The 20,879-nt window shown below is 62.1% G+C and overlaps 20 non-coding genes across 20 annotated transcripts; all 20 read left to right on the plus strand.

Annotated features, from left to right (window-relative positions):
• Positions 1 to 375: 375 nt before the first annotated feature.
• Positions 376 to 539, plus strand: LOC138529290 (U1 spliceosomal RNA). Its single transcript, XR_011284628.1, has one exon. It is a non-coding gene; the product is annotated as a U1 spliceosomal RNA (small nuclear RNA).
• Positions 540 to 1,405: 866 nt separating this feature from the next.
• LOC138529417 (U1 spliceosomal RNA) lies at positions 1,406 to 1,569 on the plus strand. The gene has a single exon (XR_011284754.1). It is a non-coding gene; the product is annotated as a U1 spliceosomal RNA (small nuclear RNA).
• Positions 1,570 to 2,435: 866 nt separating this feature from the next.
• On the plus strand, positions 2,436 to 2,599 carry LOC138529291 (U1 spliceosomal RNA). The gene has a single exon (XR_011284629.1). It is a non-coding gene; the product is annotated as a U1 spliceosomal RNA (small nuclear RNA).
• An 866-nt stretch (positions 2,600 to 3,465) lies between these two features.
• On the plus strand, positions 3,466 to 3,629 carry LOC138529292 (U1 spliceosomal RNA). The gene has a single exon (XR_011284630.1). It is a non-coding gene; the product is annotated as a U1 spliceosomal RNA (small nuclear RNA).
• Positions 3,630 to 4,495: 866 nt separating this feature from the next.
• Positions 4,496 to 4,659, plus strand: LOC138529293 (U1 spliceosomal RNA). Its single transcript, XR_011284631.1, has one exon. It is a non-coding gene; the product is annotated as a U1 spliceosomal RNA (small nuclear RNA).
• Positions 4,660 to 5,525: 866 nt separating this feature from the next.
• Positions 5,526 to 5,689, plus strand: LOC138529418 (U1 spliceosomal RNA). The gene has a single exon (XR_011284755.1). It is a non-coding gene; the product is annotated as a U1 spliceosomal RNA (small nuclear RNA).
• An 866-nt stretch (positions 5,690 to 6,555) lies between these two features.
• Positions 6,556 to 6,719, plus strand: LOC138529294 (U1 spliceosomal RNA). Its single transcript, XR_011284632.1, has one exon. It is a non-coding gene; the product is annotated as a U1 spliceosomal RNA (small nuclear RNA).
• Positions 6,720 to 7,585: 866 nt separating this feature from the next.
• On the plus strand, positions 7,586 to 7,749 carry LOC138529295 (U1 spliceosomal RNA). The gene has a single exon (XR_011284633.1). It is a non-coding gene; the product is annotated as a U1 spliceosomal RNA (small nuclear RNA).
• Positions 7,750 to 8,615: 866 nt separating this feature from the next.
• LOC138529419 (U1 spliceosomal RNA) lies at positions 8,616 to 8,779 on the plus strand. The gene has a single exon (XR_011284756.1). It is a non-coding gene; the product is annotated as a U1 spliceosomal RNA (small nuclear RNA).
• An 866-nt stretch (positions 8,780 to 9,645) lies between these two features.
• On the plus strand, positions 9,646 to 9,809 carry LOC138528890 (U1 spliceosomal RNA). Its single transcript, XR_011284289.1, has one exon. It is a non-coding gene; the product is annotated as a U1 spliceosomal RNA (small nuclear RNA).
• An 880-nt stretch (positions 9,810 to 10,689) lies between these two features.
• Positions 10,690 to 10,853, plus strand: LOC138529296 (U1 spliceosomal RNA). Its single transcript, XR_011284634.1, has one exon. It is a non-coding gene; the product is annotated as a U1 spliceosomal RNA (small nuclear RNA).
• An 866-nt stretch (positions 10,854 to 11,719) lies between these two features.
• Positions 11,720 to 11,883, plus strand: LOC138529420 (U1 spliceosomal RNA). Its single transcript, XR_011284757.1, has one exon. It is a non-coding gene; the product is annotated as a U1 spliceosomal RNA (small nuclear RNA).
• Positions 11,884 to 12,749: 866 nt separating this feature from the next.
• On the plus strand, positions 12,750 to 12,913 carry LOC138529421 (U1 spliceosomal RNA). The gene has a single exon (XR_011284758.1). It is a non-coding gene; the product is annotated as a U1 spliceosomal RNA (small nuclear RNA).
• Positions 12,914 to 13,793: 880 nt separating this feature from the next.
• Positions 13,794 to 13,957, plus strand: LOC138529297 (U1 spliceosomal RNA). The gene has a single exon (XR_011284635.1). It is a non-coding gene; the product is annotated as a U1 spliceosomal RNA (small nuclear RNA).
• An 866-nt stretch (positions 13,958 to 14,823) lies between these two features.
• On the plus strand, positions 14,824 to 14,987 carry LOC138529298 (U1 spliceosomal RNA). Its single transcript, XR_011284636.1, has one exon. It is a non-coding gene; the product is annotated as a U1 spliceosomal RNA (small nuclear RNA).
• Positions 14,988 to 15,853: 866 nt separating this feature from the next.
• On the plus strand, positions 15,854 to 16,017 carry LOC138529480 (U1 spliceosomal RNA). Its single transcript, XR_011284816.1, has one exon. It is a non-coding gene; the product is annotated as a U1 spliceosomal RNA (small nuclear RNA).
• An 866-nt stretch (positions 16,018 to 16,883) lies between these two features.
• Positions 16,884 to 17,047, plus strand: LOC138529300 (U1 spliceosomal RNA). The gene has a single exon (XR_011284638.1). It is a non-coding gene; the product is annotated as a U1 spliceosomal RNA (small nuclear RNA).
• An 866-nt stretch (positions 17,048 to 17,913) lies between these two features.
• LOC138529301 (U1 spliceosomal RNA) lies at positions 17,914 to 18,077 on the plus strand. Its single transcript, XR_011284639.1, has one exon. It is a non-coding gene; the product is annotated as a U1 spliceosomal RNA (small nuclear RNA).
• An 866-nt stretch (positions 18,078 to 18,943) lies between these two features.
• Positions 18,944 to 19,107, plus strand: LOC138529302 (U1 spliceosomal RNA). The gene has a single exon (XR_011284640.1). It is a non-coding gene; the product is annotated as a U1 spliceosomal RNA (small nuclear RNA).
• Positions 19,108 to 19,973: 866 nt separating this feature from the next.
• Positions 19,974 to 20,137, plus strand: LOC138529303 (U1 spliceosomal RNA). The gene has a single exon (XR_011284641.1). It is a non-coding gene; the product is annotated as a U1 spliceosomal RNA (small nuclear RNA).
• Positions 20,138 to 20,879: the final 742 nt, after the last annotated feature.

Genomic DNA, 20,879 nt, shown 5'->3' on the forward strand with positions numbered 1-20,879 from the left:
CACCCGAGACGCTCTTGTTAAGCGGGGTGACCTGTCGGCTCAGGAGGGCCATGGACCCGCCTGGGGCCGACGGGCCAGTGGGCCCACTGCGCCAGGCCTGCTCGCTTTCCGACTGGGCCTGCTGGCTGGCAGCCAGGTCCGAATTTATGCAAATCTCAGGCCGAGCAGGGCCTGGTGGGAGACATGAACTGTGCCACAATGTGCCTCTTCTGCTGGGCTCTGCCTGCCGGAGCTTCCCCCTGCACGTGGGACAGGCAGCTCCGCAGACGCTCAGGGCTTCCGGGAGGGCTGGGGCTGGGTCAGGGCCGGCCTTCTCACCCTCGCTTAGCGGGGCTTCCAGAACAGGCCCAAGCCCTGCCCTCTGGCTCGCAACTCATACTTACCTGGCAGGGGAGCATCTGTGATCAGCAAGGCAGAGCTCCCAGGGTGAGGCTCATCCATTGCACATCGGATTTGCTGACCCCTGCGATGTCCCCAAATGCGGGATTCTCGACTGCATTATTTCTGGTAGTGGGGGACTGCGTTCGCGCTTTCCCCTGATTTATTGGTGAAAGAAAGAAAGAGTTTAGTGTGCGAGTCAGGTTGTTTGCACACAGGGCCCAAGCTCGTGCAGCAGAGTTTATTTTGCTGCAGTCAAGAGGGCCAGCCCTGGGCCGTTCAGGGGTCCACAGGCCTGATGGATTGGTGAAATAAAAAAATGTGAAAGTCATGTGTGTCATGTGTAGGTTGGGCCCCTGAATGTTGCTGCGGTCAAGAGGGCCAGCATTCACTGGAGGGGTGAAGTGCACAGGTGCCTAACCCCAGACTTGTGCACCCCATGATATCAGGTGCCCCGGTAGTTCTTGAAGCCAGCCTGCCCTGCCCGGGCTCTGCTTTCGCGCCCAGGCCCTCCAACCTAAGGAAGGCCCAGCCAGCTCCTGGGGTTTTGGGGGCAGGGGTGAAACTGGCTCCCGGCCGCCGCTGCCGCCCGCCCCGTCCGAGCACCGATCGGGCACGATCGGGCCTTGCCGTGTCCTGGCGGGGGGCACCCCACCCGAGACGCTCTTGTTAAGCGGGGTGACCTGTCGGCTCAGGAGGGCCATGGACCCGCCTGGGGCCGACGGGCCAGTGGGCCCACTGCGCCAGGCCTGCTCGCTTTCCGACTGGGCCTGCTGGCTGGCAGCCAGGTCCGAATTTATGCAAATCTCAGGCCGAGCAGGGCCTGGTGGGAGACATGAACTGTGCCACAATGTGCCTCTTCTGCTGGGCTCTGCCTGCCGGAGCTTCCCCCTGCACGTGGGACAGGCAGCTCCGCAGACGCTCAGGGCTTCCGGGAGGGCTGGGGCTGGGTCAGGGCCGGCCTTCTCACCCTCGCTTAGCGGGGCTTCCAGAACAGGCCCAAGCCCTGCCCTCTGGCTCGCAACTCATACTTACCTGGCAGGGGAGCATCTGTGATCAGCAAGGCAGAGCTCCCAGGGTGAGGCTCATCCATTGCACATCGGATTTGCTGACCCCTGCGATGTCCCCAAATGCGGGATTCTCGACTGTATTATTTCTGGTAGTGGGGGACTGCGTTCGCGCTTTCCCCTGATTTATTGGTGAAAGAAAGAAAGAGTTTAGTGTGCGAGTCAGGTTGTTTGCACACAGGGCCCAAGCTCGTGCAGCAGAGTTTATTTTGCTGCAGTCAAGAGGGCCAGCCCTGGGCCGTTCAGGGGTCCACAGGCCTGATGGATTGGTGAAATAAAAAAATGTGAAAGTCATGTGTGTCATGTGTAGGTTGGGCCCCTGAATGTTGCTGCGGTCAAGAGGGCCAGCATTCACTGGAGGGGTGAAGTGCACAGGTGCCTAACCCCAGACTTGTGCGCCCCATGATATCAGGTGCCCCGGTAGTTCTTGAAGCCAGCCTGCCCTGCCCGGGCTCTGCTTTCGCGCCCAGGCCCTCCAACCTAAGGAAGGCCCAGCCAGCTCCTGGGGTTTTGGGGGCAGGGGTGAAACTGGCTCCCGGCCGCCGCTGCCGCCCGCCCCGTCCGAGCACCGATCGGGCACGATCGGGCCTTGCCGTGTCCTGGCGGGGGGCACCCCACCCGAGACGCTCTTGTTAAGCGGGGTGACCTGTCGGCTCAGGAGGGCCATGGACCCGCCTGGGGCCGACGGGCCAGTGGGCCCACTGCGCCAGGCCTGCTCGCTTTCCGACTGGGCCTGCTGGCTGGCAGCCAGGTCCGAATTTATGCAAATCTCAGGCCGAGCAGGGCCTGGTGGGAGACATGAACTGTGCCACAATGTGCCTCTTCTGCTGGGCTCTGCCTGCCGGAGCTTCCCCCTGCACGTGGGACAGGCAGCTCCGCAGACGCTCAGGGCTTCCGGGAGGGCTGGGGCTGGGTCAGGGCCGGCCTTCTCACCCTCGCTTAGCGGGGCTTCCAGAACAGGCCCAAGCCCTGCCCTCTGGCTCGCAACTCATACTTACCTGGCAGGGGAGCATCTGTGATCAGCAAGGCAGAGCTCCCAGGGTGAGGCTCATCCATTGCACATCGGATTTGCTGACCCCTGCGATGTCCCCAAATGCGGGATTCTCGACTGCATTATTTCTGGTAGTGGGGGACTGCGTTCGCGCTTTCCCCTGATTTATTGGTGAAAGAAAGAAAGAGTTTAGTGTGCGAGTCAGGTTGTTTGCACACAGGGCCCAAGCTCGTGCAGCAGAGTTTATTTTGCTGCAGTCAAGAGGGCCAGCCCTGGGCCGTTCAGGGGTCCACAGGCCTGATGGATTGGTGAAATAAAAAAATGTGAAAGTCATGTGTGTCATGTGTAGGTTGGGCCCCTGAATGTTGCTGCGGTCAAGAGGGCCAGCATTCACTGGAGGGGTGAAGTGCACAGGTGCCTAACCCCAGACTTGTGCGCCCCATGATATCAGGTGCCCCGGTAGTTCTTGAAGCCAGCCTGCCCTGCCCGGGCTCTGCTTTCGCGCCCAGGCCCTCCAACCTAAGGAAGGCCCAGCCAGCTCCTGGGGTTTTGGGGGCAGGGGTGAAACTGGCTCCCGGCCGCCGCTGCCGCCCGCCCCGTCCGAGCACCGATCGGGCACGATCGGGCCTTGCCGTGTCCTGGCGGGGGGCACCCCACCCGAGACGCTCTTGTTAAGCGGGGTGACCTGTCGGCTCAGGAGGGCCATGGACCCGCCTGGGGCCGACGGGCCAGTGGGCCCACTGCGCCAGGCCTGCTCGCTTTCCGACTGGGCCTGCTGGCTGGCAGCCAGGTCCGAATTTATGCAAATCTCAGGCCGAGCAGGGCCTGGTGGGAGACATGAACTGTGCCACAATGTGCCTCTTCTGCTGGGCTCTGCCTGCCGGAGCTTCCCCCTGCACGTGGGACAGGCAGCTCCGCAGACGCTCAGGGCTTCCGGGAGGGCTGGGGCTGGGTCAGGGCCGGCCTTCTCACCCTCGCTTAGCGGGGCTTCCAGAACAGGCCCAAGCCCTGCCCTCTGGCTCGCAACTCATACTTACCTGGCAGGGGAGCATCTGTGATCAGCAAGGCAGAGCTCCCAGGGTGAGGCTCATCCATTGCACATCGGATTTGCTGACCCCTGCGATGTCCCCAAATGCGGGATTCTCGACTGCATTATTTCTGGTAGTGGGGGACTGCGTTCGCGCTTTCCCCTGATTTATTGGTGAAAGAAAGAAAGAGTTTAGTGTGCGAGTCAGGTTGTTTGCACACAGGGCCCAAGCTCGTGCAGCAGAGTTTATTTTGCTGCAGTCAAGAGGGCCAGCCCTGGGCCGTTCAGGGGTCCACAGGCCTGATGGATTGGTGAAATAAAAAAATGTGAAAGTCATGTGTGTCATGTGTAGGTTGGGCCCCTGAATGTTGCTGCGGTCAAGAGGGCCAGCATTCACTGGAGGGGTGAAGTGCACAGGTGCCTAACCCCAGACTTGTGCGCCCCATGATATCAGGTGCCCCGGTAGTTCTTGAAGCCAGCCTGCCCTGCCCGGGCTCTGCTTTCGCGCCCAGGCCCTCCAACCTAAGGAAGGCCCAGCCAGCTCCTGGGGTTTTGGGGGCAGGGGTGAAACTGGCTCCCGGCCGCCGCTGCCGCCCGCCCCGTCCGAGCACCGATCGGGCACGATCGGGCCTTGCCGTGTCCTGGCGGGGGGCACCCCACCCGAGACGCTCTTGTTAAGCGGGGTGACCTGTCGGCTCAGGAGGGCCATGGACCCGCCTGGGGCCGACGGGCCAGTGGGCCCACTGCGCCAGGCCTGCTCGCTTTCCGACTGGGCCTGCTGGCTGGCAGCCAGGTCCGAATTTATGCAAATCTCAGGCCGAGCAGGGCCTGGTGGGAGACATGAACTGTGCCACAATGTGCCTCTTCTGCTGGGCTCTGCCTGCCGGAGCTTCCCCCTGCACGTGGGACAGGCAGCTCCGCAGACGCTCAGGGCTTCCGGGAGGGCTGGGGCTGGGTCAGGGCCGGCCTTCTCACCCTCGCTTAGCGGGGCTTCCAGAACAGGCCCAAGCCCTGCCCTCTGGCTCGCAACTCATACTTACCTGGCAGGGGAGCATCTGTGATCAGCAAGGCAGAGCTCCCAGGGTGAGGCTCATCCATTGCACATCGGATTTGCTGACCCCTGCGATGTCCCCAAATGCGGGATTCTCGACTGCATTATTTCTGGTAGTGGGGGACTGCGTTCGCGCTTTCCCCTGATTTATTGGTGAAAGAAAGAAAGAGTTTAGTGTGCGAGTCAGGTTGTTTGCACACAGGGCCCAAGCTCGTGCAGCAGAGTTTATTTTGCTGCAGTCAAGAGGGCCAGCCCTGGGCCGTTCAGGGGTCCACAGGCCTGATGGATTGGTGAAATAAAAAAATGTGAAAGTCATGTGTGTCATGTGTAGGTTGGGCCCCTGAATGTTGCTGCGGTCAAGAGGGCCAGCATTCACTGGAGGGGTGAAGTGCACAGGTGCCTAACCCCAGACTTGTGCACCCCATGATATCAGGTGCCCCGGTAGTTCTTGAAGCCAGCCTGCCCTGCCCGGGCTCTGCTTTCGCGCCCAGGCCCTCCAACCTAAGGAAGGCCCAGCCAGCTCCTGGGGTTTTGGGGGCAGGGGTGAAACTGGCTCCCGGCCGCCGCTGCCGCCCGCCCCGTCCGAGCACCGATCGGGCACGATCGGGCCTTGCCGTGTCCTGGCGGGGGGCACCCCACCCGAGACGCTCTTGTTAAGCGGGGTGACCTGTCGGCTCAGGAGGGCCATGGACCCGCCTGGGGCCGACGGGCCAGTGGGCCCACTGCGCCAGGCCTGCTCGCTTTCCGACTGGGCCTGCTGGCTGGCAGCCAGGTCCGAATTTATGCAAATCTCAGGCCGAGCAGGGCCTGGTGGGAGACATGAACTGTGCCACAATGTGCCTCTTCTGCTGGGCTCTGCCTGCCGGAGCTTCCCCCTGCACGTGGGACAGGCAGCTCCGCAGACGCTCAGGGCTTCCGGGAGGGCTGGGGCTGGGTCAGGGCCGGCCTTCTCACCCTCGCTTAGCGGGGCTTCCAGAACAGGCCCAAGCCCTGCCCTCTGGCTCGCAACTCATACTTACCTGGCAGGGGAGCATCTGTGATCAGCAAGGCAGAGCTCCCAGGGTGAGGCTCATCCATTGCACATCGGATTTGCTGACCCCTGCGATGTCCCCAAATGCGGGATTCTCGACTGTATTATTTCTGGTAGTGGGGGACTGCGTTCGCGCTTTCCCCTGATTTATTGGTGAAAGAAAGAAAGAGTTTAGTGTGCGAGTCAGGTTGTTTGCACACAGGGCCCAAGCTCGTGCAGCAGAGTTTATTTTGCTGCAGTCAAGAGGGCCAGCCCTGGGCCGTTCAGGGGTCCACAGGCCTGATGGATTGGTGAAATAAAAAAATGTGAAAGTCATGTGTGTCATGTGTAGGTTGGGCCCCTGAATGTTGCTGCGGTCAAGAGGGCCAGCATTCACTGGAGGGGTGAAGTGCACAGGTGCCTAACCCCAGACTTGTGCGCCCCATGATATCAGGTGCCCCGGTAGTTCTTGAAGCCAGCCTGCCCTGCCCGGGCTCTGCTTTCGCGCCCAGGCCCTCCAACCTAAGGAAGGCCCAGCCAGCTCCTGGGGTTTTGGGGGCAGGGGTGAAACTGGCTCCCGGCCGCCGCTGCCGCCCGCCCCGTCCGAGCACCGATCGGGCACGATCGGGCCTTGCCGTGTCCTGGCGGGGGGCACCCCACCCGAGACGCTCTTGTTAAGCGGGGTGACCTGTCGGCTCAGGAGGGCCATGGACCCGCCTGGGGCCGACGGGCCAGTGGGCCCACTGCGCCAGGCCTGCTCGCTTTCCGACTGGGCCTGCTGGCTGGCAGCCAGGTCCGAATTTATGCAAATCTCAGGCCGAGCAGGGCCTGGTGGGAGACATGAACTGTGCCACAATGTGCCTCTTCTGCTGGGCTCTGCCTGCCGGAGCTTCCCCCTGCACGTGGGACAGGCAGCTCCGCAGACGCTCAGGGCTTCCGGGAGGGCTGGGGCTGGGTCAGGGCCGGCCTTCTCACCCTCGCTTAGCGGGGCTTCCAGAACAGGCCCAAGCCCTGCCCTCTGGCTCGCAACTCATACTTACCTGGCAGGGGAGCATCTGTGATCAGCAAGGCAGAGCTCCCAGGGTGAGGCTCATCCATTGCACATCGGATTTGCTGACCCCTGCGATGTCCCCAAATGCGGGATTCTCGACTGCATTATTTCTGGTAGTGGGGGACTGCGTTCGCGCTTTCCCCTGATTTATTGGTGAAAGAAAGAAAGAGTTTAGTGTGCGAGTCAGGTTGTTTGCACACAGGGCCCAAGCTCGTGCAGCAGAGTTTATTTTGCTGCAGTCAAGAGGGCCAGCCCTGGGCCGTTCAGGGGTCCACAGGCCTGATGGATTGGTGAAATAAAAAAATGTGAAAGTCATGTGTGTCATGTGTAGGTTGGGCCCCTGAATGTTGCTGCGGTCAAGAGGGCCAGCATTCACTGGAGGGGTGAAGTGCACAGGTGCCTAACCCCAGACTTGTGCACCCCATGATATCAGGTGCCCCGGTAGTTCTTGAAGCCAGCCTGCCCTGCCCGGGCTCTGCTTTCGCGCCCAGGCCCTCCAACCTAAGGAAGGCCCAGCCAGCTCCTGGGGTTTTGGGGGCAGGGGTGAAACTGGCTCCCGGCCGCCGCTGCCGCCCGCCCCGTCCGAGCACCGATCGGGCACGATCGGGCCTTGCCGTGTCCTGGCGGGGGGCACCCCACCCGAGACACTCTTGTTAAGCGGGGTGACCTGTCGGCTCAGGAGGGCCATGGACCCGCCTGGGGCCGACGGGCCAGTGGGCCCACTGCGCCAGGCCTGCTCGCTTTCCGACTGGGCCTGCTGGCTGGCAGCCAGGTCCGAATTTATGCAAATCTCAGGCCGAGCAGGGCCTGGTGGGAGACATGAACTGTGCCACAATGTGCCTCTTCTGCTGGGCTCTGCCTGCCGGAGCTTCCCCCTGCACGTGGGACAGGCAGCTCCGCAGACGCTCAGGGCTTCCGGGAGGGCTGGGGCTGGGTCAGGGCCGGCCTTCTCACCCTCGCTTAGCGGGGCTTCCAGAACAGGCCCAAGCCCTGCCCTCTGGCTCGCAACTCATACTTACCTGGCAGGGGAGCATCTGTGATCAGCAAGGCAGAGCTCCCAGGGTGAGGCTCATCCATTGCACATCGGATTTGCTGACCCCTGCGATGTCCCCAAATGCGGGATTCTCGACTGCATTATTTCTGGTAGTGGGGGACTGCGTTCGCGCTTTCCCCTGATTTATTGGTGAAAGAAAGAAAGAGTTTAGTGTGCGAGTCAGGTTGTTTGCACACAGGGCCCAAGCTCGTGCAGCAGAGTTTATTTTGCTGCAGTCAAGAGGGCCAGCCCTGGGCCGTTCAGGGGTCCACAGGCCTGATGGATTGGTGAAATAAAAAAATGTGAAAGTCATGTGTGTCATGTGTAGGTTGGGCCCCTGAATGTTGCTGCGGTCAAGAGGGCCAGCATTCACTGGAGGGGTGAAGTGCACAGGTGCCTAACCCCAGACTTGTGCACCCCATGATATCAGGTGCCCCGGTAGTTCTTGAAGCCAGCCTGCCCTGCCCGGGCTCTGCTTTCGCGCCCAGGCCCTCCAACCTAAGGAAGGCCCAGCCAGCTCCTGGGGTTTTGGGGGCAGGGGTGAAACTGGCTCCCGGCCGCCGCTGCCGCCCGCCCCGTCCGAGCACCGATCGGGCACGATCGGGCCTTGCCGTGTCCTGGCGGGGGGCACCCCACCCGAGACGCTCTTGTTAAGCGGGGTGACCTGTCGGCTCAGGAGGGCCATGGACCCGCCTGGGGCCGACGGGCCAGTGGGCCCACTGCGCCAGGCCTGCTCGCTTTCCGACTGGGCCTGCTGGCTGGCAGCCAGGTCCGAATTTATGCAAATCTCAGGCCGAGCAGGGCCTGGTGGGAGACATGAACTGTGCCACAATGTGCCTCTTCTGCTGGGCTCTGCCTGCCGGAGCTTCCCCCTGCACGTGGGACAGGCAGCTCCGCAGACGCTCAGGGCTTCCGGGAGGGCTGGGGCTGGGTCAGGGCCGGCCTTCTCACCCTCGCTTAGCGGGGCTTCCAGAACAGGCCCAAGCCCTGCCCTCTGGCTCGCAACTCATACTTACCTGGCAGGGGAGCATCTGTGATCAGCAAGGCAGAGCTCCCAGGGTGAGGCTCATCCATTGCACATCGGATTTGCTGACCCCTGCGATGTCCCCAAATGCGGGATTCTCGACTGTATTATTTCTGGTAGTGGGGGACTGCGTTCGCGCTTTCCCCTGATTTATTGGTGAAAGAAAGAAAGAGTTTAGTGTGCGAGTCAGGTTGTTTGCACACAGGGCCCAAGCTCGTGCAGCAGAGTTTATTTTGCTGCAGTCAAGAGGGCCAGCCCTGGGCCGTTCAGGGGTCCACAGGCCTGATGGATTGGTGAAATAAAAAAATGTGAAAGTCATGTGTGTCATGTGTAGGTTGGGCCCCTGAATGTTGCTGCGGTCAAGAGGGCCAGCATTCACTGGAGGGGTGAAGTGCACAGGTGCCTAACCCCAGACTTGTGCGCCCCATGATATCAGGTGCCCCGGTAGTTCTTGAAGCCAGCCTGCCCTGCCCGGGCTCTGCTTTCGCGCCCAGGCCCTCCAACCTAAGGAAGGCCCAGCCAGCTCCTGGGGTTTTGGGGGCAGGGGTGAAACTGGCTCCCGGCCGCCGCTGCCGCCCGCCCCGTCCGAGCACCGATCGGGCACGATCGGGCCTTGCCGTGTCCTGGCGGGGGGCACCCCACCCGAGACGCTCTTGTTAAGCGGGGTGACCTGTCGGCTCAGGAGGGCCATGGACCCGCCTGGGGCCGACGGGCCAGTGGGCCCACTGCGCCAGGCCTGCTCGCTTTCCGACTGGGCCTGCTGGCTGGCAGCCAGGTCCGAATTTATGCAAATCTCAGGCCGAGCAGGGCCTGGTGGGAGACATGAACTGTGCCACAATGTGCCTCTTCTGCTGGGCTCTGCCTGCCGGAGCTTCCCCCTGCACGTGGGACAGGCAGCTCCGCAGACGCTCAGGGCTTCCGGGAGGGCTGGGGCTGGGTCAGGGCCGGCCTTCTCACCCTCGCTTAGCGGGGCTTCCAGAACAGGCCCAAGCCCTGCCCTCTGGCTCGCAACTCATACTTACCTGGCAGGGGAGCATCTGTGATCAGCAAGGCAGAGCTCCCAGGGTGAGACTCCTCCATTGCACATCGGATTTGCTGACCCCTGCGATGTCCCCAAATGCGGGATTCTCGACTGCATTATTTCTGGTAGTGGGGGACTGCGTTCGCGCTTTCCCCTGATTTATTGGTGAAAGAAAGAAAGAGTTTAGTGTGCGAGTCAGGTTGTTTGCACACAGGGCCCAAGCTCGTGCAGCAGAGTTTATTTTGCTGCAGTCAAGAGGGCCAGCCCTGGGCCGTTCAGGGGTCCACAGGCCTGATGGATTGGTGAAATAAAAAAATGTGAAAGTCATGTGTGTCATGTGTAGGTTGGGCCCCTGAATGTTGCTGCGGTCAAGAGGGCCAGCATTCACTGGAGGGGTGAAGTGCACAGGTGCCTAACCCCAGACTTGTGCGCCCCATGATATCAGGTGCCCCGGTAGTTCTTGAAGCCAGCCTGCCCTGCCCGGGCTCTGCTTTCGCGCCCAGGCCCTCCAACCTAAGGAAGGCCCAGCCAGCTCCTGGGGTTTTGGGGGCAGGGGTGAGACTGGCTCCCGGCCGCCGCTGCCGCCCGCCCCGTCCGAGCACCGATCGGGCACGATCGGGCCTTGCCTTCACGGCCTTGCCGTGTCCTGGCGGGGGGCACCCCACCCGAGACGCTCTTGTTAAGCGGGGTGACCTGTCGGCTCAGGAGGGCCATGGACCCGCCTGGGGCCGACGGGCCAGTGGGCCCACTGCGCCAGGCCTGCTCGCTTTCCGACTGGGCCTGCTGGCTGGCAGCCAGGTCCGAATTTATGCAAATCTCAGGCCGAGCAGGGCCTGGTGGGAGACATGAACTGTGCCACAATGTGCCTCTTCTGCTGGGCTCTGCCTGCCGGAGCTTCCCCCTGCACGTGGGACAGGCAGCTCCGCAGACGCTCAGGGCTTCCGGGAGGGCTGGGGCTGGGTCAGGGCCGGCCTTCTCACCCTCGCTTAGCGGGGCTTCCAGAACAGGCCCAAGCCCTGCCCTCTGGCTCGCAACTCATACTTACCTGGCAGGGGAGCATCTGTGATCAGCAAGGCAGAGCTCCCAGGGTGAGGCTCATCCATTGCACATCGGATTTGCTGACCCCTGCGATGTCCCCAAATGCGGGATTCTCGACTGCATTATTTCTGGTAGTGGGGGACTGCGTTCGCGCTTTCCCCTGATTTATTGGTGAAAGAAAGAAAGAGTTTAGTGTGCGAGTCAGGTTGTTTGCACACAGGGCCCAAGCTCGTGCAGCAGAGTTTATTTTGCTGCAGTCAAGAGGGCCAGCCCTGGGCCGTTCAGGGGTCCACAGGCCTGATGGATTGGTGAAATAAAAAAATGTGAAAGTCATGTGTGTCATGTGTAGGTTGGGCCCCTGAATGTTGCTGCGGTCAAGAGGGCCAGCATTCACTGGAGGGGTGAAGTGCACAGGTGCCTAACCCCAGACTTGTGCGCCCCATGATATCAGGTGCCCCGGTAGTTCTTGAAGCCAGCCTGCCCTGCCCGGGCTCTGCTTTCGCGCCCAGGCCCTCCAACCTAAGGAAGGCCCAGCCAGCTCCTGGGGTTTTGGGGGCAGGGGTGAAACTGGCTCCCGGCCGCCGCTGCCGCCCGCCCCGTCCGAGCACCGATCGGGCACGATCGGGCCTTGCCGTGTCCTGGCGGGGGGCACCCCACCCGAGACGCTCTTGTTAAGCGGGGTGACCTGTCGGCTCAGGAGGGCCATGGACCCGCCTGGGGCCGACGGGCCAGTGGGCCCACTGCGCCAGGCCTGCTCGCTTTCCGACTGGGCCTGCTGGCTGGCAGCCAGGTCCGAATTTATGCAAATCTCAGGCCGAGCAGGGCCTGGTGGGAGACATGAACTGTGCCACAATGTGCCTCTTCTGCTGGGCTCTGCCTGCCGGAGCTTCCCCCTGCACGTGGGACAGGCAGCTCCGCAGACGCTCAGGGCTTCCGGGAGGGCTGGGGCTGGGTCAGGGCCGGCCTTCTCACCCTCGCTTAGCGGGGCTTCCAGAACAGGCCCAAGCCCTGCCCTCTGGCTCGCAACTCATACTTACCTGGCAGGGGAGCATCTGTGATCAGCAAGGCAGAGCTCCCAGGGTGAGGCTCATCCATTGCACATCGGATTTGCTGACCCCTGCGATGTCCCCAAATGCGGGATTCTCGACTGTATTATTTCTGGTAGTGGGGGACTGCGTTCGCGCTTTCCCCTGATTTATTGGTGAAAGAAAGAAAGAGTTTAGTGTGCGAGTCAGGTTGTTTGCACACAGGGCCCAAGCTCGTGCAGCAGAGTTTATTTTGCTGCAGTCAAGAGGGCCAGCCCTGGGCCGTTCAGGGGTCCACAGGCCTGATGGATTGGTGAAATAAAAAAATGTGAAAGTCATGTGTGTCATGTGTAGGTTGGGCCCCTGAATGTTGCTGCGGTCAAGAGGGCCAGCATTCACTGGAGGGGTGAAGTGCACAGGTGCCTAACCCCAGACTTGTGCGCCCCATGATATCAGGTGCCCCGGTAGTTCTTGAAGCCAGCCTGCCCTGCCCGGGCTCTGCTTTCGCGCCCAGGCCCTCCAACCTAAGGAAGGCCCAGCCAGCTCCTGGGGTTTTGGGGGCAGGGGTGAAACTGGCTCCCGGCCGCCGCTGCCGCCCGCCCCGTCCGAGCACCGATCGGGCACGATCGGGCCTTGCCGTGTCCTGGCGGGGGGCACCCCACCCGAGACGCTCTTGTTAAGCGGGGTGACCTGTCGGCTCAGGAGGGCCATGGACCCGCCTGGGGCCGACGGGCCAGTGGGCCCACTGCGCCAGGCCTGCTCGCTTTCCGACTGGGCCTGCTGGCTGGCAGCCAGGTCCGAATTTATGCAAATCTCAGGCCGAGCAGGGCCTGGTGGGAGACATGAACTGTGCCACAATGTGCCTCTTCTGCTGGGCTCTGCCTGCCGGAGCTTCCCCCTGCACGTGGGACAGGCAGCTCCGCAGACGCTCAGGGCTTCCGGGAGGGCTGGGGCTGGGTCAGGGCCGGCCTTCTCACCCTCGCTTAGCGGGGCTTCCAGAACAGGCCCAAGCCCTGCCCTCTGGCTCGCAACTCATACTTACCTGGCAGGGGAGCATCTGTGATCAGCAAGGCAGAGCTCCCAGGGTGAGGCTCATCCATTGCACATCGGATTTGCTGACCCCTGCGATGTCCCCAAATGCGGGATTCTCGACTGTATTATTTCTGGTAGTGGGGGACTGCGTTCGCGCTTTCCCCTGATTTATTGGTGAAAGAAAGAAAGAGTTTAGTGTGCGAGTCAGGTTGTTTGCACACAGGGCCCAAGCTCGTGCAGCAGAGTTTATTTTGCTGCAGTCAAGAGGGCCAGCCCTGGGCCGTTCAGGGGTCCACAGGCCTGATGGATTGGTGAAATAAAAAAATGTGAAAGTCATGTGTGTCATGTGTAGGTTGGGCCCCTGAATGTTGCTGCGGTCAAGAGGGCCAGCATTCACTGGAGGGGTGAAGTGCACAGGTGCCTAACCCCAGACTTGTGCGCCCCATGATATCAGGTGCCCCGGTAGTTCTTGAAGCCAGCCTGCCCTGCCCGGGCTCTGCTTTCGCGCCCAGGCCCTCCAACCTAAGGAAGGCCCAGCCAGCTCCTGGGGTTTTGGGGGCAGGGGTGAGACTGGCTCCCGGCCGCCGCTGCCGCCCGCCCCGTCCGAGCACCGATCGGGCACGATCGGGCCTTGCCTTCACGGCCTTGCCGTGTCCTGGCGGGGGGCACCCCACCCGAGACGCTCTTGTTAAGCGGGGTGACCTGTCGGCTCAGGAGGGCCATGGACCCGCCTGGGGCCGACGGGCCAGTGGGCCCACTGCGCCAGGCCTGCTCGCTTTCCGACTGGGCCTGCTGGCTGGCAGCCAGGTCCGAATTTATGCAAATCTCAGGCCGAGCAGGGCCTGGTGGGAGACATGAACTGTGCCACAATGTGCCTCTTCTGCTGGGCTCTGCCTGCCGGAGCTTCCCCCTGCACGTGGGACAGGCAGCTCCGCAGACGCTCAGGGCTTCCGGGAGGGCTGGGGCTGGGTCAGGGCCGGCCTTCTCACCCTCGCTTAGCGGGGCTTCCAGAACAGGCCCAAGCCCTGCCCTCTGGCTCGCAACTCATACTTACCTGGCAGGGGAGCATCTGTGATCAGCAAGGCAGAGCTCCCAGGGTGAGGCTCATCCATTGCACATCGGATTTGCTGACCCCTGCGATGTCCCCAAATGCGGGATTCTCGACTGCATTATTTCTGGTAGTGGGGGACTGCGTTCGCGCTTTCCCCTGATTTATTGGTGAAAGAAAGAAAGAGTTTAGTGTGCGAGTCAGGTTGTTTGCACACAGGGCCCAAGCTCGTGCAGCAGAGTTTATTTTGCTGCAGTCAAGAGGGCCAGCCCTGGGCCGTTCAGGGGTCCACAGGCCTGATGGATTGGTGAAATAAAAAAATGTGAAAGTCATGTGTGTCATGTGTAGGTTGGGCCCCTGAATGTTGCTGCGGTCAAGAGGGCCAGCATTCACTGGAGGGGTGAAGTGCACAGGTGCCTAACCCCAGACTTGTGCGCCCCATGATATCAGGTGCCCCGGTAGTTCTTGAAGCCAGCCTGCCCTGCCCGGGCTCTGCTTTCGCGCCCAGGCCCTCCAACCTAAGGAAGGCCCAGCCAGCTCCTGGGGTTTTGGGGGCAGGGGTGAAACTGGCTCCCGGCCGCCGCTGCCGCCCGCCCCGTCCGAGCACCGATCGGGCACGATCGGGCCTTGCCGTGTCCTGGCGGGGGGCACCCCACCCGAGACGCTCTTGTTAAGCGGGGTGACCTGTCGGCTCAGGAGGGCCATGGACCCGCCTGGGGCCGACGGGCCAGTGGGCCCACTGCGCCAGGCCTGCTCGCTTTCCGACTGGGCCTGCTGGCTGGCAGCCAGGTCCGAATTTATGCAAATCTCAGGCCGAGCAGGGCCTGGTGGGAGACATGAACTGTGCCACAATGTGCCTCTTCTGCTGGGCTCTGCCTGCCGGAGCTTCCCCCTGCACGTGGGACAGGCAGCTCCGCAGACGCTCAGGGCTTCCGGGAGGGCTGGGGCTGGGTCAGGGCCGGCCTTCTCACCCTCGCTTAGCGGGGCTTCCAGAACAGGCCCAAGCCCTGCCCTCTGGCTCGCAACTCATACTTACCTGGCAGGGGAGCATCTGTGATCAGCAAGGCAGAGCTCCCAGGGTGAGGCTCATCCATTGCACATCGGATTTGCTGACCCCTGCGATGTCCCCAAATGCGGGATTCTCGACTGCATTATTTCTGGTAGTGGGGGACTGCGTTCGCGCTTTCCCCTGATTTATTGGTGAAAGAAAGAAAGAGTTTAGTGTGCGAGTCAGGTTGTTTGCACACAGGGCCCAAGCTCGTGCAGCAGAGTTTATTTTGCTGCAGTCAAGAGGGCCAGCCCTGGGCCGTTCAGGGGTCCACAGGCCTGATGGATTGGTGAAATAAAAAAATGTGAAAGTCATGTGTGTCATGTGTAGGTTGGGCCCCTGAATGTTGCTGCGGTCAAGAGGGCCAGCATTCACTGGAGGGGTGAAGTGCACAGGTGCCTAACCCCAGACTTGTGCACCCCATGATATCAGGTGCCCCGGTAGTTCTTGAAGCCAGCCTGCCCTGCCCGGGCTCTGCTTTCGCGCCCAGGCCCTCCAACCTAAGGAAGGCCCAGCCAGCTCCTGGGGTTTTGGGGGCAGGGGTGAAACTGGCTCCCGGCCGCCGCTGCCGCCCGCCCCGTCCGAGCACCGATCGGGCACGATCGGGCCTTGCCGTGTCCTGGCGGGGGGCACCCCACCCGAGACGCTCTTGTTAAGCGGGGTGACCTGTCGGCTCAGGAGGGCCATGGACCCGCCTGGGGCCGACGGGCCAGTGGGCCCACTGCGCCAGGCCTGCTCGCTTTCCGACTGGGCCTGCTGGCTGGCAGCCAGGTCCGAATTTATGCAAATCTCAGGCCGAGCAGGGCCTGGTGGGAGACATGAACTGTGCCACAATGTGCCTCTTCTGCTGGGCTCTGCCTGCCGGAGCTTCCCCCTGCACGTGGGACAGGCAGCTCCGCAGACGCTCAGGGCTTCCGGGAGGGCTGGGGCTGGGTCAGGGCCGGCCTTCTCACCCTCGCTTAGCGGGGCTTCCAGAACAGGCCCAAGCCCTGCCCTCTGGCTCGCAACTCATACTTACCTGGCAGGGGAGCATCTGTGATTAGCAAGGCAGAGCTCCCAGGGTGAGGCTCATCCATTGCACATCGGATTTGCTGATCCCTGCGATGTCCCCAAATGCGGGATTCTCGACTGTATTATTTCTGGTAGTGGGGGACTGCGTTCGCGCTTTCCCCTGATTTATTGGTGAAAGAAAGAAAGAGTTTAGTGTGCGAGTCAGGTTGTTTGCACACAGGGCCCAAGCTCGTGCAGCAGAGTTTATTTTGCTGCAGTCAAGAGGGCCAGCCCTGGGCCGTTCAGGGGTCCACAGGCCTGATGGATTGGTGAAATAAAAAAATGTGAAAGTCATGTGTGTCATGTGTAGGTTGGGCCCCTGAATGTTGCTGCGGTCAAGAGGGCCAGCATTCACTGGAGGGGTGAAGTGCACAGGTGCCTAACCCCAGACTTGTGCGCCCCATGATATCAGGTGCCCCGGTAGTTCTTGAAGCCAGCCTGCCCTGCCCGGGCTCTGCTTTCGCGCCCAGGCCCTCCAACCTAAGGAAGGCCCAGCCAGCTCCTGGGGTTTTGGGGGCAGGGGTGAAACTGGCTCCCGGCCGCCGCTGCCGCCCGCCCCGTCCGAGCACCGATCGGGCACGATCGGGCCTTGCCGTGTCCTGGCGGGGGGCACCCCACCCGAGACGCTCTTGTTAAGCGGGGTGACCTGTCGGCTCAGGAGGGCCATGGACCCGCCTGGGGCCGACGGGCCAGTGGGCCCACTGCGCCAGGCCTGCTCGCTTTCCGACTGGGCCTGCTGGCTGGCAGCCAGGTCCGAATTTATGCAAATCTCAGGCCGAGCAGGGCCTGGTGGGAGACATGAACTGTGCCACAATGTGCCTCTTCTGCTGGGCTCTGCCTGCCGGAGCTTCCCCCTGCACGTGGGACAGGCAGCTCCGCAGACGCTCAGGGCTTCCGGGAGGGCTGGGGCTGGGTCAGGGCCGGCCTTCTCACCCTCGCTTAGCGGGGCTTCCAGAACAGGCCCAAGCCCTGCCCTCTGGCTCGCAACTCATACTTACCTGGCAGGGGAGCATCTGTGATCAGCAAGGCAGAGCTCCCAGGGTGAGGCTCATCCATTGCACATCGGATTTGCTGACCCCTGCGATGTCCCCAAATGCGGGATTCTCGACTGCATTATTTCTGGTAGTGGGGGACTGCGTTCGCGCTTTCCCCTGATTTATTGGTGAAAGAAAGAAAGAGTTTAGTGTGTGAGTCAGGTTGTTTGCACACAGGGCCCAAGCTCGTGCAGCAGAGTTTATTTTGCTGCAGTCAAGAGGGCCAGCCCTGGGCCGTTCAGGGGTCCACAGGCCTGATGGATTGGTGAAATAAAAAAATGTGAAAGTCATGTGTGTCATGTGTAGGTTGGGCCCCTGAATGTTGCTGCGGTCAAGAGGGCCAGCATTCACTGGAGGGGTGAAGTGCACAGGTGCCTAACCCCAGACTTGTGCGCCCCATGATATCAGGTGCCCCGGTAGTTCTTGAAGCCAGCCTGCCCTGCCCGGGCTCTGCTTTCGCGCCCAGGCCCTCCAACCTAAGGAAGGCCCAGCCAGCTCCTGGGGTTTTGGGGGCAGGGGTGAAACTGGCTCCCGGCCGCCGCTGCCGCCCGCCCCGTCCGAGCACCGATCGGGCACGATCGGGCCTTGCCGTGTCCTGGCGGGGGGCACCCCACCCGAGACGCTCTTGTTAAGCGGGGTGACCTGTCGGCTCAGGAGGGCCATGGACCCGCCTGGGGCCGACGGGCCAGTGGGCCCACTGCGCCAGGCCTGCTCGCTTTCCGACTGGGCCTGCTGGCTGGCAGCCAGGTCCGAATTTATGCAAATCTCAGGCCGAGCAGGGCCTGGTGGGAGACATGAACTGTGCCACAATGTGCCTCTTCTGCTGGGCTCTGCCTGCCGGAGCTTCCCCCTGCACGTGGGACAGGCAGCTCCGCAGACGCTCAGGGCTTCCGGGAGGGCTGGGGCTGGGTCAGGGCCGGCCTTCTCACCCTCGCTTAGCGGGGCTTCCAGAACAGGCCCAAGCCCTGCCCTCTGGCTCGCAACTCATACTTACCTGGCAGGGGAGCATCTGTGATCAGCAAGGCAGAGCTCCCAGGGTGAGGCTCATCCATTGCACATCGGATTTGCTGACCCCTGCGATGTCCCCAAATGCGGGATTCTCGACTGCATTATTTCTGGTAGTGGGGGACTGCGTTCGCGCTTTCCCCTGATTTATTGGTGAAAGAAAGAAAGAGTTTAGTGTGCGAGTCAGGTTGTTTGCACACAGGGCCCAAGCTCGTGCAGCAGAGTTTATTTTGCTGCAGTCAAGAGGGCCAGCCCTGGGCCGTTCAGGGGTCCACAGGCCTGATGGATTGGTGAAATAAAAAAATGTGAAAGTCATGTGTGTCATGTGTAGGTTGGGCCCCTGAATGTTGCTGCGGTCAAGAGGGCCAGCATTCACTGGAGGGGTGAAGTGCACAGGTGCCTAACCCCAGACTTGTGCGCCCCATGATATCAGGTGCCCCGGTAGTTCTTGAAGCCAGCCTGCCCTGCCCGGGCTCTGCTTTCGCGCCCAGGCCCTCCAACCTAAGGAAGGCCCAGCCAGCTCCTGGGGTTTTGGGGGCAGGGGTGAAACTGGCTCCCGGCCGCCGCTGCCGCCCGCCCCGTCCGAGCACCGATCGGGCACGATCGGGCCTTGCCGTGTCCTGGCGGGGGGCACCCCACCCGAGACGCTCTTGTTAAGCGGGGTGACCTGTCGGCTCAGGAGGGCCATGGACCCGCCTGGGGCCGACGGGCCAGTGGGCCCACTGCGCCAGGCCTGCTCGCTTTCCGACTGGGCCTGCTGGCTGGCAGCCAGGTCCGAATTTATGCAAATCTCAGGCCGAGCAGGGCCTGGTGGGAGACATGAACTGTGCCACAATGTGCCTCTTCTGCTGGGCTCTGCCTGCCGGAGCTTCCCCCTGCACGTGGGACAGGCAGCTCCGCAGACGCTCAGGGCTTCCGGGAGGGCTGGGGCTGGGTCAGGGCCGGCCTTCTCACCCTCGCTTAGCGGGGCTTCCAGAACAGGCCCAAGCCCTGCCCTCTGGCTCGCAACTCATACTTACCTGGCAGGGGAGCATCTGTGATCAGCAAGGCAGAGCTCCCAGGGTGAGGCTCATCCATTGCACATCGGATTTGCTGACCCCTGCGATGTCCCCAAATGCGGGATTCTCGACTGCATTATTTCTGGTAGTGGGGGACTGCGTTCGCGCTTTCCCCTGATTTATTGGTGAAAGAAAGAAAGAGTTTAGTGTGCGAGTCAGGTTGTTTGCACACAGGGCCCAAGCTCGTGCAGCAGAGTTTATTTTGCTGCAGTCAAGAGGGCCAGCCCTGGGCCGTTCAGGGGTCCACAGGCCTGATGGATTGGTGAAATAAAAAAATGTGAAAGTCATGTGTGTCATGTGTAGGTTGGGCCCCTGAATGTTGCTGCGGTCAAGAGGGCCAGCATTCACTGGAGGGGTGAAGTGCACAGGTGCCTAACCCCAGACTTGTGCGCCCCATGATATCAGGTGCCCCGGTAGTTCTTGAAGCCAGCCTGCCCTGCCCGGTCTCTGCTTTCGCGCCCAGGCCCTCCAACCTAAGGAAGGCCCAGCCAGCTCCTGGGGTTTTGGGGGCAGGGGTGAAACTGGCTCCCGGCCGCCGCTGCCGCCCGCCCCGTCCGAGCACCGATCGGGCACGATCGGGCCTTGCCGTGTCCTGGCGGGGGGCACCCCACCCGAGACGCTCTTGTTAAGCGGGGTGACCTGTCGGCTCAGGAGGGCCATGGACCCGCCTGGGGCCGACGGGCCAGTGGGCCCACTGCGCCAGGCCTGCTCGCTTTCCGACTGGGCCTGCTGGCTGGCAGCCAGGTCCGAATTTATGCAAATCTCAGGCCGAGCAGGGCCTGGTGGGAGACATGAACTGTGCCACAATGTGCCTCTTCTGCTGGGCTCTGCCTGCCGGAGCTTCCCCCTGCACGTGGGACAGGCAGCTCCGCAGACGCTCAGGGCTTCCGGGAGGGCTGGGGCTGGGTCAGGGCCGGCCTTCTCACCCTCGCTTAGCGGGGCTTCCAGAACAGGCCCAAGCCCTGCCCTCTGGCTCGCAACTCATACTTACCTGGCAGGGGAGCATCTGTGATCAGCAAGGCAGAGCTCCCAGGGTGAGGCTCATCCATTGCACATCGGATTTGCTGACCCCTGCGATGTCCCCAAATGCGGGATTCTCGACTGCATTATTTCTGGTAGTGGGGGACTGCGTTCGCGCTTTCCCCTGATTTATTGGTGAAAGAAAGAAAGAGTTTAGTGTGCGAGTCAGGTTGTTTGCACACAGGGCCCAAGCTCGTGCAGCAGAGTTTATTTTGCTGCAGTCAAGAGGGCCAGCCCTGGGCCGTTCAGGGGTCCACAGGCCTGATGGATTGGTGAAATAAAAAAATGTGAAAGTCATGTGTGTCATGTGTAGGTTGGGCCCCTGAATGTTGCTGCGGTCAAGAGGGCCAGCATTCACTGGAGGGGTGAAGTGCACAGGTGCCTAACCCCAGACTTGTGCGCCCCATGATATCAGGTGCCCCGGTAGTTCTTGAAGCCAGCCTGCCCTGCCCGGGCTCTGCTTTCGCGCCCAGGCCCTCCAACCTAAGGAAGGCCCAGCCAGCTCCTGGGGTTTTGGGGGCAGGGGTGAAACTGGCTCCCGGCCGCCGCTGCCGCCCGCCCCGTCCGAGCACCGATCGGGCACGATCGGGCCTTGCCGTGTCCTGGCGGGGGGCACCCCACCCGAGACGCTCTTGTTAAGCGGGGTGACCTGTCGGCTCAGGAGGGCCATGGACCCGCCTGGGGCCGACGGGCCAGTGGGCCCACTGCGCCAGGCCTGCTCGCTTTCCGACTGGGCCTGCTGGCTGGCAGCCAGGTCCGAATTTATGCAAATCTCAGGCCGAGCAGGGCCTGGTGGGAGACATGAACTGTGCCACAATGTGCCTCTTCTGCTGGGCTCTGCCTGCCGGAGCTTCCCCCTGCACGTGGGA

The sequence above is a fragment of the Ambystoma mexicanum genome, chromosome 7q (assembly GCF_040938575.1).
Source record: "Ambystoma mexicanum isolate Mex_15411 chromosome 7q, UKY_AmexF1_1, whole genome shotgun sequence".
Taxonomy (NCBI): Eukaryota; Metazoa; Chordata; class Amphibia; order Caudata; family Ambystomatidae; genus Ambystoma; species Ambystoma mexicanum.